Below are 14,626 nucleotides of genomic sequence, written 5' to 3'. Positions count from 1 at the left end.
TAGTGATTTGATCTGTATAAAGAGCACGCAAGCACACTTTTAACTGTATCTAGGCACATGTGACAGTAATAAACCAATACCATGATGTCCAACTAAACTGATAGGTAAGATATCTAATCCATGAAGTGCTCTACCTGAGGAAAGGAAAGGTTTCTCAGACATATCATGTCAACCTGCTGAGGGAGTGGAAGGAAAGCGAGGGCCTGAAGCTTTTCTTGATGGTCCAACAGATGGAGGAGGATGGGGGAGAGGTGACTGAAGATCTGCAGACTTGGAGTGCTTCTCCAAAGCCCAACTGGGGCCACCTGACCTGACCCACTGAGCCCAAATTAGCTCGTCTGCAAATATTTTAGCACCGGATTCCCCACAAACATTTGGTGTGTTAAACAGGTTTAGAGGCAGCGCTCCAGGCCAGTAGCGACGGCACTTCCTGCCGGCCATCCAAGGCCAACCAGTGATCCCTGCAGCGAGGGTGTTTAGAAGAATGATGGGGATATTGGAATGAAACCTTTTGAATATTGTAAAACCTAAATAGAATGGGTGTGGAGAGGATGTTTCCTATGATAGGGCTGTCTAGGACTAGGGGGCATAGCTTCAGAATGGAGAGGCATCCCATTAAAACAGAGAGAAGATAGAATTTCTTTAGCCAGAGGATATTGAATCTGTGGAATTCATTTCTATAGATGGCTGTGGAGACCAAGTCATGGGGTATATTTAAAGCAGAGGTTGATAGGTTCTTAATTAGTAAGGGAGTCAAAAGTTATGGGGAGTAGGCAGGAGAATGGGGTTGTGAGGATAATACTGTAAATCAGCCATGATGGAATGGTGAAGCAGACTCGATGGGCTGAATAGCCTAATTCAGTCCTATGTATTATGGTCTTATGGTCAGATTATATTCAGCATGTTTTTCAAAAAGCAGAAACAAATCTATTCTATCAGCAAAAGAAAATAATGTCACTTGGCAAATTTAGTAGGACATGTCTGAAGGTTAAGCAACAAAGATGTAATGGATTGCTAGCCTTGTTTCCACAGGCTAGAATATAAGACAAAGAATGTAATTGATCAGCTGTAATCCTCTACTATCTAGCATATCTATGCTTTCAGGAAGACTGTTCACATTAACAAGAGAGCAATTAGTCTTCTGGTGCTCAACCTTTCCTGATCCATATCTGATACCTCAATATTTAAATCAGTGACTAACTTTGCCGTATAAGAAATAGCCTTTGTAGTCACTTGCACTTGGTATGGAAGTGAGGATCCACTGCATTCCAACATGAGAGTTTGTTTTCTGCTCTAGATACTATTGTGCAAATGGCCGGCACCAGAGTGGGTAGCTGTGTCATCAATAGCGATTGATATAGTGCCACTTGTCTCTTCTCCCACTTTTACGACACTTCCTCATCCTCTGGGAGTAGGTGGGAGGCTGGACATTAATCTTTCCTCTACGAGACTATAAGTGTTAGGGTACACACACAGCCACCACCAATGCAAGGATGTTTGAAAAGACAAATTGGAACACTAGGGGTGAGGAAAGGACTGGGACCAAATATAGTTCTTGATTTGTAAAGATGTTGGAGCAGATGCAGAAGATTCATCCTCACCCTGGTTATCTCAACATCCTTCCTTCCTCCCCCAATCATCACTATATTAATTCCCGAAAACATTCCGCATTTTCCTACTTAGTTTGTGCTGGTGCTGATTAGCTGCTATCTTACTGTGAAGGAGAAGAGTTGTAATTGTTTATGACAACATTAACAGTTATACCCACAGGCTCTTTCAGCCTGGCACGTGAACAGTAGAGCTCTATGATTTACAGTCTGTCATAAGATGTTAGTGCTATCTGTTGAAGTTGTGTTGCTGTTGACAATACCATATATTATGCTGTATGGTATCTGAGATGGATTCTTATCTTGACTTTTGATATCAAGCATTCAATTTCATACAGTATGTCACTGGTGTTGTTCTCAAGGACAAAGCTCCTGCATGATTCTCCTTAATTCCCCTTGTGGATGTCTTTCCTCGTCTGGTTTTCTGAATCTTCATTGGCTCATCCAAGGACTTGTGTGCTTCCACTTTTATGACTGTGATTGAAATTACCAGAGAGACACTGAAACTGGTGATATAGAAGTTTTATTCATCACAAGTAATCATTGTTCTGGAGACCCACTCAGTAGAGGCTCACAAACCCAAAGTACATCACATTACTTATAACCAACCTTAAGATCAATAGTAAATGTGAAGACTCTGTTTCGAGTCACACCTGACTGTGCCAGCTTCTGGGATTTTGACGGTCTAATTCCCCAGTGTATGGATAGCTGCTGCAACCCCTTTAAAGATTCAGAACCTCCCTGCTAACTGGTGGCCATGTTTTGGTCCCAGGATTTTAACATTTAAAGAGCATTTGAACTTAAGTTCAGTGTTCAATTGTCAGTCTAACTTAGTTCAGTCAGCGATTGCGTTTTTGGATTCTGTCTTGTTTGTATTCTCATCTAGCATCTAGTCAAGAACCCTATTCTCATCTCAGTCTCAAACTCATGTCTAGTTTCTAGTCTCAGATACTCTGGCACTTGTGACTTAACCATCCTTACCTAGGCCTCTTGTCACAGTATGACTGAGCAAAACATGGACCCAGCAGGGTATTGGAGCTTCTCATCATCTGTGGCCAGCCACAGGGAGAAAATTTCAAGACAGAGCCTGGAGATATACAACCTCCAGGTTGTCATCCGCCAAGCGTCACAAGGAGGAAGCCCAAGTCGCTCAGGTGTGAGGCTGTCAGTCGCATTGTTAAGTCATTCCATCTTCCAACCCTGGAGAGATTCAATGGTGACCTGGGCTCATGTCTTAGCAACTTGATTCAATTTTTTGACAAGGTGACAAGAGAGATTAGTGACAGTAGGGCAGTGGATGATGTCTACATGGATTTTAGTAAGGTTTTTGACAAAGTCCCTGGTGGGAGGCTAATCCAGAAGGTTAAGGTGCTTGGGTTCTGCAGCATATTGGCTGTTTGGATTCAGAACTGGCTTGCACGTCGAAGTCAGAGGGTAACGTTTGAAGAGACTTATTCGAGCTGGTGGTCTGTGATTAGTAGAGTTCCATAGGGATGTGTGCAGGGACCTCTGCTATTGGTAATGTATATTAATTACCTGAATGGAAGTCCAAGGAGGAGCATGTCACTCATGTCAGAGTATATCTTAAACAGGCTTCTATATCGTCGTTGTCGTGGCTACCTCTCTGGGTCGAGGATGATGGTCTTCATTCTGTTGATCTATTTATGGATTCTCAAGTGGCTTATGAGTCCAAACTTGGCTTTGAAAGTTTTTCCGCATTCAGCACAGGTAGTTCCAGATGGCAGATCAGGCTTTGCTTGTTGCTGCTTTTCTTCTAATTCTGCACATCTGTTGGCTTCAAAAGTTGCTGTTCCTTCTTGAATGATGGCTTGGCAGAGTTTCCTGTCCTTGGCACTGGTTTCCCAATTGTTGATGTCGATGTTACATTTCTTCATGTTGGCTTTTAAGACATCTTTGAATCTCTTCTGTTGTCCACCTCTTTAGTGTTTTCCTTCTTTAAGCTAGGAGTAGAAGATTTGTTTCGGCAGATGTTCGTCTTTCATCGGAACAACATGACCACTCCATCATAGTTGGTTCTTGATGATGTAGGCTTCAATGCTTGTTGTTTTTGCTTCATTTAGCATGCTGACATTGGTTCTTCTATCATCCCAGCTGATATGTAAGATGTTTCAAAGACAGCATTAACAGCGTTCAAGTGCCTTTAGATGTCGTCAGTATGTTGTCCAGATTTCTGATGTATACAGGAGCATTGGGATTACCGCTGCTTTGTACACTAACATTTTTGTGTCTGTTCGGATGTCATGATCATGAAAGACTCTTGTTCAGAGACGTCCAAAGGCTGTTCCAGTGCATTTAAGACGATGTTGGATCTCATCATTAAGGTCGACATTGGAGGAGAGGTGACTTCCAAGATACAGAAAGTGGTCCATGTTTTCCAGGGTTATTTTGCCAAGTTGAATTGATGGTTCAATCCAATTTGTCTCAGTTGGTGACGGTTGGTAGATGATCTGAGTCTTAGAATTGATGGTAAGTCCAAGTTTCGTGTATGCACAGTTGAAGGCAGTCAGAATCTGTTGTAGGTGGTTTTCTGAAAGAGCTGCAACACTGTTGTCATCTGCGTATTGGAACTTGATGAGGGAACCCATGGATGTCTTGTTTTTGGACTTGAGACGGGCAAGGTTGAAAAGTCTGCCATCTGTTCTACAGACAATTTCAATTCCTCGATTGAAAAGGCTCACAGTTACTATTGCTGACCATGACTGTGGCAAGCATGCCATCATGGAGGAGTCTCAAGATTCGAATGTACTTTTCAGGGCATCCATTGGTGGATAGGATATCCCATAAGAGTTCCCTTGATACTGAGTCAAAGGCTTTGGTGAGGTATCGCTTCTATATCATGGACTTTATGTCAAGGTGGAAATCTTTGAATTTCACATGACCACAGGCAGTCAGAGATTGGCCCACAACCATCCAGTATGAAACAAGTCGAACAATTTCTGGGATTTGCCAGCTTTTACAGAAAGTTCATCAGGAGCTTCAGTTCTGTGGTGGCTCTACTGACAGTACAAACTATAAGATCCATGGGCCCTTTTGTTTGGACTTCTGAAGTGGAGGCTGTTTTTGCAGAACTCAAACAGCAGTTCATGACAGCTCCCATTATGGTCTAGCTTAACTGAGAGCAGAGGTTCCCAAAAATGGTCCTCTGATTAGTTTGTTCATCCCAAGTTCCATCAGGTCTAAGATTCTTCAATGGGGACACACATCTAGAATGATTGTTCACCCAGGGCTTGCCAGAAACCTCAAATACATTGAGAGGAAGCCCTGGTGGCCTGGAATGGCTAAAGAAGCCTGATGATAAGCGAGGTGTGCACTGGGAATGAAGAGCCCCACACCCAACCTCAGGGGCTCCTTCACCCTCTACTTGTTCTGGACAGACTGTAGGTGTACATCTCCATGGACTTTGTCACAGATCTCCCCCCTTCCAAGGGGAAGATCATCATCTGCATTATTGTGGATCACTTCGGAAAGCCTGTAAATTCACAGCATTGAACAAACTACTGTCACATTGGAGATGGTTGTGATCATCCTTCATCAAGTCTTCAAGGTACATGGATTTCCTTTGCACACTGTTTTGGATTGGGCTCCAAAATTTGTGTCACATTTTTGGAAGGCATTCTCTATGCTATAGCGAGCCTTTCCTCTGGGTTTCACCCAGAGTCCAATGATCAGATGGAGCAGGTGAACCAGGATATGGAGCAAACCTTGAGAGTCCTAGCCTCAGGAAAACCAGATGAATGATGTGATCACTTGATGTGCACAGGGGTTGCCTACTGGATGTCCCCGTTTGAATGCCAATTTGAGTATTCGCCACCACCCTTCCCCGAGCACGAAGCCAAAGATCTCATCCGACGCTGCAAGGAGTAATGGTCTAGGGCAGTGGAGATATTTTTGGCCTCTGCCAGTAAGGCTAAACTGAAGGCCAACTGTAAGAGAAGACAGGGACCAGCTTTACAACCTGGGCAAGAAATCTGGTTGTCCACTCAAGATTTGCCTCTCCGGGTGGAGTCAAGGAAACTGCCACCCAAGTTTTTTGGACCCTTCAACGTTCTTAAGAAAGTGAACCTGGTAGATTATACCTTCCAGTTCCCCAAGTTACCTGAGATCAATCCCACCTTCAATATATCCAAATTGAAACCTGTGAATGTTGGTCCTTTAGCTTCATTACATCAGCCCTGCCACACCCAGATTTATTGAAGGGGAACAGGTTTTCACCATAAAGATAATTTTGGACTTACAAACTGTTCAGAGTTTGGCAGTTCTTCATTGACTGAGAAGGGATGGTGCTGGGTTCCGGAAAGGGATATCCCAGAGCCAGCTATGATCCATGATTATCAACAACATCACTCCAAGCTGCCAGGGCTGTCAGGAGTCAGCCATAGGGTAGGAGTCCTGTTATAGTATCCACCATCCATGCCAGCTTCCAGAGTTTAGGCCCTCCCACTCTCCAGAGTATGGACAGTTGACACGGTCCCTTTAAAGATTCAGGCCCACTCCGCTAATTGACAGCCATGTTTTGACACCAGGATTTTAATATTTTAAAGAGCACCTGAACACAACTCAGCTTAGTTCAATCTATGAATGTGTTTATGGATTTCTGTCTCATTTCAATTTTCATCCAGCATCTAATCAAGAACCCTGTTCTCGTCTCAGTCTTGAAATCATGTCTCCATTCTAGTCTTGGATTGTCCAGCAATTGGATCTTTACCATCCTCGCCCAGGTCTCTCATCACAGATGCAATACCATTTCAATAGTTAAAATGTACTTCAATGCTTTGGGTTGACAAGGCTTCCTTTGAATTTTATATCTACAGTGGAAGATACCTTTGACTGTTCAAATACCTTGGCTGGGACACTTCCCTGAACTTACACAATAGTGCAAATTGTTTCAACCCATAGTTGATGCAGGACAATTAACTCACAACCTCATTGTTATAATATATGGCTGATACATATGCTGTCTGTTAGACTAATGTGCAGCTTGTGTTGGTAACTTCAATTTACAAAAACATGTTTAATTGCAAGCATTCTCATTTTATTTATACTTACAATAAGAACTGAACACTAGTTCTTGGTTGAATTATTGTCTGCTATTATCAACATAACTCCAGAATACTCACTAATATACCCTCCCCTTAGCCCCTGGACAGTAATCTGTCCTAGGAAGGCCAAACTTTAAAGAGAATCTGATTAAGTGAGGCAACAAAAATGCACTTCACTTCAGATCCCTTCCCCATTTACTAACCTTTCATGTCCCCATGTATACCTACATCTATGCTGCTAACATCCCTAATTGACTATCAACAAGACTGAGCAAAGATGCCAATTAAACATTCCAGAAATTTGATCACATCCTCTTCACCCCTTCGATCTCTGATAGCTAAAACTATCAGTAGTGACTGTTGATAGTTACCTTGTGCACAGGGGCACCATCAAGGTAATTTTGTTTCAGGTTGACAGGCAATAGTTCACACTCCATGACATGACAAAAGATTATCAGAATAAACTAACAACCAATTTCTCAGTCCCTTTGATCGATCTCCAGGAGGATTTGGATGTTAATGTCTCCAAGGATCTCACTCCGGTAGCACCCACTCCGGGTCTTTCCTTTCAATCACTGGTCCGACCAGTGAAAGGACCCAGCTAACTTTTGTTCACTCCCCATTCAGCTGGGGTGGTTGTCTTTCAACACTGTGAAATTTCTTTTCTTTTTTCTGGTCTGCCTTGCCATCAAAGTTGCGGAACTCGATGTTTCTACCGTCATTGGGATCCCTGATTTCTTATTTCTGTTCTCTTTCATCTGTGGGTCTGAGTGTGGTCAAATATGAAGTAACAGGCTGGTTCTCATCATCGCTTAAGTTCTCTGTAATGATGCTGTTACTGGGTAGGCTTGATCCCTTGTTCTGTCTGTGAGGGCGACAAGTAGGTGAGTTGTACAGTTCAACCTTGGTCCAGTATTTCCACTGGCTGCCTCACTGGGTCTGTATGGAAGCAGAGGTGTCATTGTCAGAAGCACCACCATCTGGGAATGAGCCCTGCCTTTTCAGTTAGCTCTCTTAACATGACTTGGTTACCAGGCTGTGGGAGGATTATATTCTCACCCTTTGGCTCACTCCAATCAGCAATATGCTTGGTTCCTCAACATATTAAACTGGTTACAATGACTCTTCTCACTTCCAAACAATCTTACTAGATTGGTTCTAGTAGTTTCTTCCTGTGCGCTTTCAATTTCTGTCAACTTCTGTTCCTTTAATTTCTTAGCCCCATGATCTGCCGAATCATTCTCTTTCTGTTCCATACTCTCCCCTTTTTGGTGTACCCTTATTTTCATTGCCGTTACCTCTGCAGGCAACTGCACTGCATTTAACACTTGACCGTGCTTAACCTTTGGGACCTCCTGACATGATTCATATACGATATCCCACCTCCTGTCCCTGCTTGGAGCTACTGTCTCTCTGTGAGCCATGTCATCTGCTCTGGGGATTATTCTGTCCCTGCCTTGTCCATGTTATTTCTCCCTTTCCTGAGTCTATGATAGCACCTGCTTTTCTTTGTGTGTTTATCCCCAGCACAGTTCCCTCATTGTTTAGGCGCACCCAAAAATCTACAAGAAGCTACATTCCCTCAATATCAAGTACCTGAGGTTGACATCTCTCTCCTCTCATTGCTTCCCTCCCTCCTCCCATGCACTGATAATGCAAATCACCTCTTAGTTGTGGGAAAAGGTAGATCTGTCATGGTCCTGGCTGGCATTTCCCACCTTTTCCCTTTCCTCCCTAATTGGTCTTTAATCCCCACTTTTGATTCCCAATCTTTCCCAATTCCTCTCAATCACCAGCACCTGGTTTCCATTAGCCACCGGAGGATAAGACCCCAACAGCTCCGGTCAGCCCTTGTCAGATTGTTGGTTGACTCTCAGAAAGAGAGGAACCTTGCTCCAAGTCTTCAACCCCGTATCTCTTCGTGAATCAAGCCTCCCTAGTCCTGACTCAGCCTGGTCTCGATTCTGCGCTTGCTACGGAGATTCGGCCTCCTGATCCTGCCTCCGTGTCAGAGTCCTGCAATTGGATTCGTTCTTCCTGCCACGTCTGTGTAACAAGATCTGTTATCGATACGAACAACCTTGTGTCCACTAAAATTTCACATTGCTGGTCCCCTAAAAACTGTGGGTGACCAGTACTGCCAACGGAGGTTGTTGCTAGCTGTTCATCTAACCTGGATGTTGATCTCATCAGCTTTATAATCTGGTTGTACAGAGAAGGCACTGCTGTCATCTCTGCCTGTTTTGGTGTGTGACTCTCATATCTTTCTAACCTGTTTAGGACACTGCCTCCAACTGTAGCCCAATAGGCCACAGCTGTAAAAAAAAAAACATCTCCTTTGCCTTTCTATATCTATTCTGGCACTCCCTTGCTAGGTTTCCTGGTTGCTGTCAAAACAAAGCAAGTCCTCTGTCTTCACAGCGACTTCATCCACCACAAACAACAGAAAATCTGCAGATGCTGGAAATCCAAGCAACACACACAAAACGCTGGAGGAACTCAGCAGGTCAGGTAGCATCTGTGGAAAAGAGTACAGTCAATATTTTGGACTGAAACCCTTCATCAGGACTGGAGAAAAAAGATGAGGAGTCCTGTACTCTGTCAACTGTACTCTTTTTTTCATTGATGCTGCCTAGCCTGCTGAGTTCCTTCAGCATTTTGTGTGTATTGCTTCATCCACTACAGGCACTTTTTGACTTCTCTTCCTTGTCTCTGTTTTATCTCACCGGCTCATGATATCACCATTGTGTAAATCAATCCATCTGCTATCTCCCAATCTCAAAGTTTCTGATGGGCTGAGATGAGAACTTCCTCCAATATTTTCAAGAAGACTGGATCATCCCTCCTTGGATGTCCAATACTGAATACTCCTCACATGCTCGATCTTTATGCTCTGCATAATCCATGGCAGGTTCATCAGCTCTTTGAACCATTGACTATTGTCATTCCCCAATTACTCTCACATCCCTCCAGCCATTGCTTCACTTCTCCCTTAAAGCAGTAACATCTCTCTTCATTACTGGTAGCTGCCTATGTACCATCCTGCATTCCATGTGCCATAATACCCTAGATAGACCTCAGGAATTTCTCTTTAACCAACACATGTTGGGTGCATTTGATAAATTTCCATCTTTTCTTTGAGATTACACCAGAATTCTGAATTCCCACGCGCAACTTTAAGTGATGTCAGCTCAGCTCTGCTTCTCCACAGGGGTGAAAGGTTTGTGAATGGTAGTAATCAGGGTCAAGGCTAGTGGGGATCATGAGGATGCATCTGAAGTTGTCTGACCTCACTAGGTGCCATCCCAATAAATATCCAGTTGGCCTTCCTTATCCGCGGGGGATCAGTTCCGAGACCTCCCGCGGATACCAAAAAACTCGGATACTCAAGTCCCTTATTTAATCTGACTTAGTGCAGTGGTCTTTAGGACTCAGCGGAACCCCAGACATTATTTAACATGGCTCAGTGTGGTGGACATTAGGACCTGGCAGTGTAGCTCTGAATCTGCAGTGTTTCTGTTCACGAAAATAATCACGATCATGATTGAAAATAAGCTGGAAGTAATAACGCGATCGGAAAGAGGTGAAATGCCATCAGTCATTGAAAAAGCGTTAGGCTACAGTCGGTCAACGATCGGAACAATTTTAATGGAGCACGTGAAAGGCCCTGCCCCAATGAAAGCTACAATTATTACTAAGCAACGCAATGGTTTAATTATTGAAATACGTATGTTTCTTAAGTGTTTTATATGTATAGAAAGGTAAAATATGTACTATATACTAAGAAAAACATCTGACTAACTGACGCTAAATAATACTGGATGTACCTGTTCCGACTTCAAATCCGACTTAAAGACGGACTCAGGAACGGAACTCATTCACAACCCGGGGACTGACTGTACTTTTAAGTCATTTCTAGATTACTCATAATACCTAATACAATGTAAATGCTGTGTAAATAGTTGTTATGCTGTATTGTTTAGGGAATAGTGACAAGAAAAAATAGTCTGTACATGCTCAAACAATAAGTGCTGGAGAGAGAACTTCTGGGTTTTCCCGATCCGCAGTTGGTTGAATCTGTGCATGCAGAATCCACGGATAAGGAGGATCAGCTGTATCTAGGTATGAACTCTCCCTCAAATATTCCCACTCTAGTTCCGATACTCAGCAAAATATAAAGGATGGATAAAAATTAAAGAGTACGTACATAAAACCAAAGAGTATCTACTTTGCAATCCTCCACTGAACTCATGATGCCTGTTGTATTTCCTTGCATTTAAAACTCTTGTTACCAAAGTTTCAAACTTATTTTAAAACACACCAACACACTCAGAAGCAAGTATGCCACTTTTCCCCCCAACAGGTATACATACACCCCCCGGCATCCCAGCAGTCAGTAACCATCTTTCACAACTGCTGGCCTTGTCTCAGCAAGCTACCCAAATCAATCTGATAGATAGTCTCTTACGTAATCACACATGCACACACACCAGACTTTAATATCTACTAGTTCAACTCTCTACCATGTCCTTTGATACTTCATGACCCTGTAGTCATTGACCTAAACCAATCTAAGTGTGGGAGCTACTTTTAAAAATACTCACCCCCTCTGACAGTTAAGTTGCTGGCTACACAGTGAGTCAAGAATGTATCCCGGACAAGCCCCTAAATGTTGTGACTGAGATTGAAGCTGGACACTGGAGCTGGTGATATAGAAGTCTTTATTCAACACAACAGTCATCTCTCTGGAGACACTCTTGGTAGAGGCTCACAACCTCAAAGTACATCATATTACTTATAACCTTAAGATCAATTGTAAAAGTGGGTGATTCAATGCGATTTCAATAAGTAAAATGATATTGTTTACTTCAATACTTTGGGTTGACAATGCTATCTTTGAATTGCATATCTACAGTAGGAGACACCTGTGAATGTTCAAGTAACTTGGCTGGAACACTTCTCTGAATTTACACAATGGCGCAAACTCCTTCAATACAGTTGCTGCAGGACAATTAATACAACCCCATTATTTTAACATATGACTGGGCATATGCAGTCTCTTAGTGTGTGGAGCAGCCTGTGCTTGTAATTTCAATTTATTGCTTGCAATTTACAAAAAAACTGAAGGAAAATTGGAAGCGTCCTGAACTTAGTTATATTTACAATAAGAAGTGAAAACTGTTCTTGTTTGAATTAATATCTGCTATATCCACAAAACTTCACAATATTCCATAACATTTCCATGGTTTGCAAGTGTACATTGTCAGTCCATTATTGCATTCCACCATTTCAATAGATTAGAGGCTTGGATCTTTGCACAGTAATTTATGAAGCAGCTCTAATCAGTATCTGAGTATTCCGGTTCCGGTTTGGTGAGACAGATTGATGACTTACTGGCAGCATACAAACCAAAACTACTAACTACTCAATTAATCACCATCTTTGTGGAGAATGATCACTGCAATCAATAGCCTGTAACTTCCCTTTCAATGTTGAGCTTTTGAACTGCCTGTACGTTGTGTTGTGGAAACTAAAGTCTCAGAGGGTGCAGTATGGTTGTGGCGAGGCATGCATGTGCTGAACCTAGGTGGCAGAGCCCAGACCCAAGAGCAAAGAACAAGCTGATGTTTGACAGGTTTAAATATTGGAAATATTGGGTACGGCCTGAATCGAGTTGGTAAGGCCCAGGTCTGAGAGCGTATCGAAGCAGCAGGGCCTGGCTCCAAGAGCAAGGATTAGCCGAGGTTTAACCAGCTTAATTGCCGGGTCAGGTTTAGAAGGTCAGAATGTCAGGGCCAGAAGCAACAGATGGGGTGGTGTTCAGCTCACTGCTCTGTGAGATTTATTCACCTCTGTGCTGAACTGAGGCTGTGGCCTGCAACTAACAATCTCCTGGACCAGCTGTAGTAATGAACTGGCTTTGTGGCTGTGAACTCACTTCCATGAACTTTAGTTCTGAATGTTCTTTGCTTACTTTCTATTCTTGGCAGTATCTGGTTTTTTTTTGCACATTGGGTGTTTGATCAAGAAGAGCAGAACTACATAAATGGAGTCTGGTAGTCGGAAGAACTTGTGGTAGTAGGAGACTGGTGTAGGTGAAGTGTGGTGGAGTGCAAATGGAGGGGCTTCGAAGCAAAATATGACCTTTCAACTTATAGCTAAGCAAACGATAATATCATGCATAGGTGAGACCATGAAGCAAATGAAAAAATGGGCCAGAGTCTGGGATAAACACCGGTAATTTTGTAGGATGCATAACGAACTATGTGAACGCTAGCATTTTCAGATTTGAAATAAATATAGGTGAAGAGTGAGAGCAGATTAACCTGTGCCAAAGATTATTCGCATGTTTTTCATTAGTCTTACACTTTAATTTTTGGTATTTCTATATTATAATTAAGTGGAAATCTTTCAATTGGCTGTTAATCTTTTCTGAATTCCATAATGAGTAGGTCTCCAGGAAAAAGATAGATCAGCTGGTTGAGTGGTGTTTCAACAGCAACCTCACACTCAGCATCAGCAAGATCAAGGAATTGATTGTGGACTTCAGGACTCCAGTCCTCATTGAGGGGTCAGTAATGGAAAAAGTGAGCAGTTTCAAGTTCCTGGATGTCAACATCTCAGAAGATCTATCTTGGGACCAGCACATTGATGCAATCATGAAGAAGGAATGCTAGCAGCACTATTTTGTTGAGAGTTCAAGGAGAATTGAGGAGATTTTGAATGTACCAGTACTCTCACAGATTTTGATGGATATACGGTGGAGAACATTCTAACTGGTTGCATCACAACCTGCTACCGAGTCTCCAGTGCACAGGATCACAAGAGGCTATATACTGTATATACCAATGCACTGAAATTCACCTCTTATTTGGAGATTTGATGATTGATGATTTAGTGGTGAGTATTCAGATCTCCTTCTCAGGAATGCATTACCTGGCAGTCTGATGACAGAAATCAAGAATATGTTCAGGCCCTCTTTGGCAGTAAATGCATTTTCTCTTACAAACTTAGGAACCTCTGGCCATGACTGCTGAAGACCATTTGGAATGATATTGAGATCCTTAAGTCCACTCATTGGGACATAATGAAGGCTTGCTTGAAAGGCAGAAAGAGCACAGATCCCTACATATTATCCATTTGCCTGCCCTGTCAGTTGCCTCCTGCCTCATCTGAGGAAAATCTTCCACACTGGCTTCATCCGTCACTTATGAATCCAAAAAACTGGAGAAGAAACTTCCATTGACATTGTGGGAATTAATGTCCTTCGTAATTCCTTCATCATGTGCCAATCTTCATTTCTTCCTTCATCATTCTGATGGGACCATTCAACTCTTCACTCCCAAACAACCACTCCCTTTCTTATGACACATCCCATTCAACCACAAGAAATACAGTATGTCCTCTTATCTTTTCCCTTCCACTCCAACCATCCAGTGACCTAAGCAACCTTTTCAGTTGAGGCAGTGATACAGCTCTTCCACCCTGGTTTATTGCATTTGGTACTCAAATTATGCTAGCACCTGCAACAGAGAAATCAAAACCACATTAGATGACTACTTCAGGGCCAGCCTGAGCCTGTTGCCAGCTACATTAACTCCCCATTTCATTTGCATTCTTACATTCCTTTGTCTGTTCTCTCGCTCTCTAATTAACGTCTCTTCCTGGCGTTCACACTTTTTGTTCATATTTTTCTGCCTCTATAAATTCCTCGTTCAACTAACAATCAGATGAGTGCATCCTTCTCCACATCAACTCTGCCCTCAGCCTTATTCCCTTTTGTGTCTCCTCCTCCCCTCTCTGAGATGTAAAGTTAGTTAATATTCAGTCTCTCTGTTGCAGAAACTGAAATGTTAACTATTTCTGTTTCCATATTCCAGAATCAGGTTTATTATCACTGACAAAAATAGTGAAATTTGTGTTTTGTGGCAGCAGTACAGTGCAATTCCTAAAAATGCC

Source organism: Hemitrygon akajei, chromosome 3, assembly GCF_048418815.1.
Source record: "Hemitrygon akajei chromosome 3, sHemAka1.3, whole genome shotgun sequence".
In the NCBI taxonomy this organism is placed as follows: Eukaryota; Metazoa; Chordata; class Chondrichthyes; order Myliobatiformes; family Dasyatidae; genus Hemitrygon; species Hemitrygon akajei.
Note: the sequence above shows the minus strand (reverse complement) of the source record.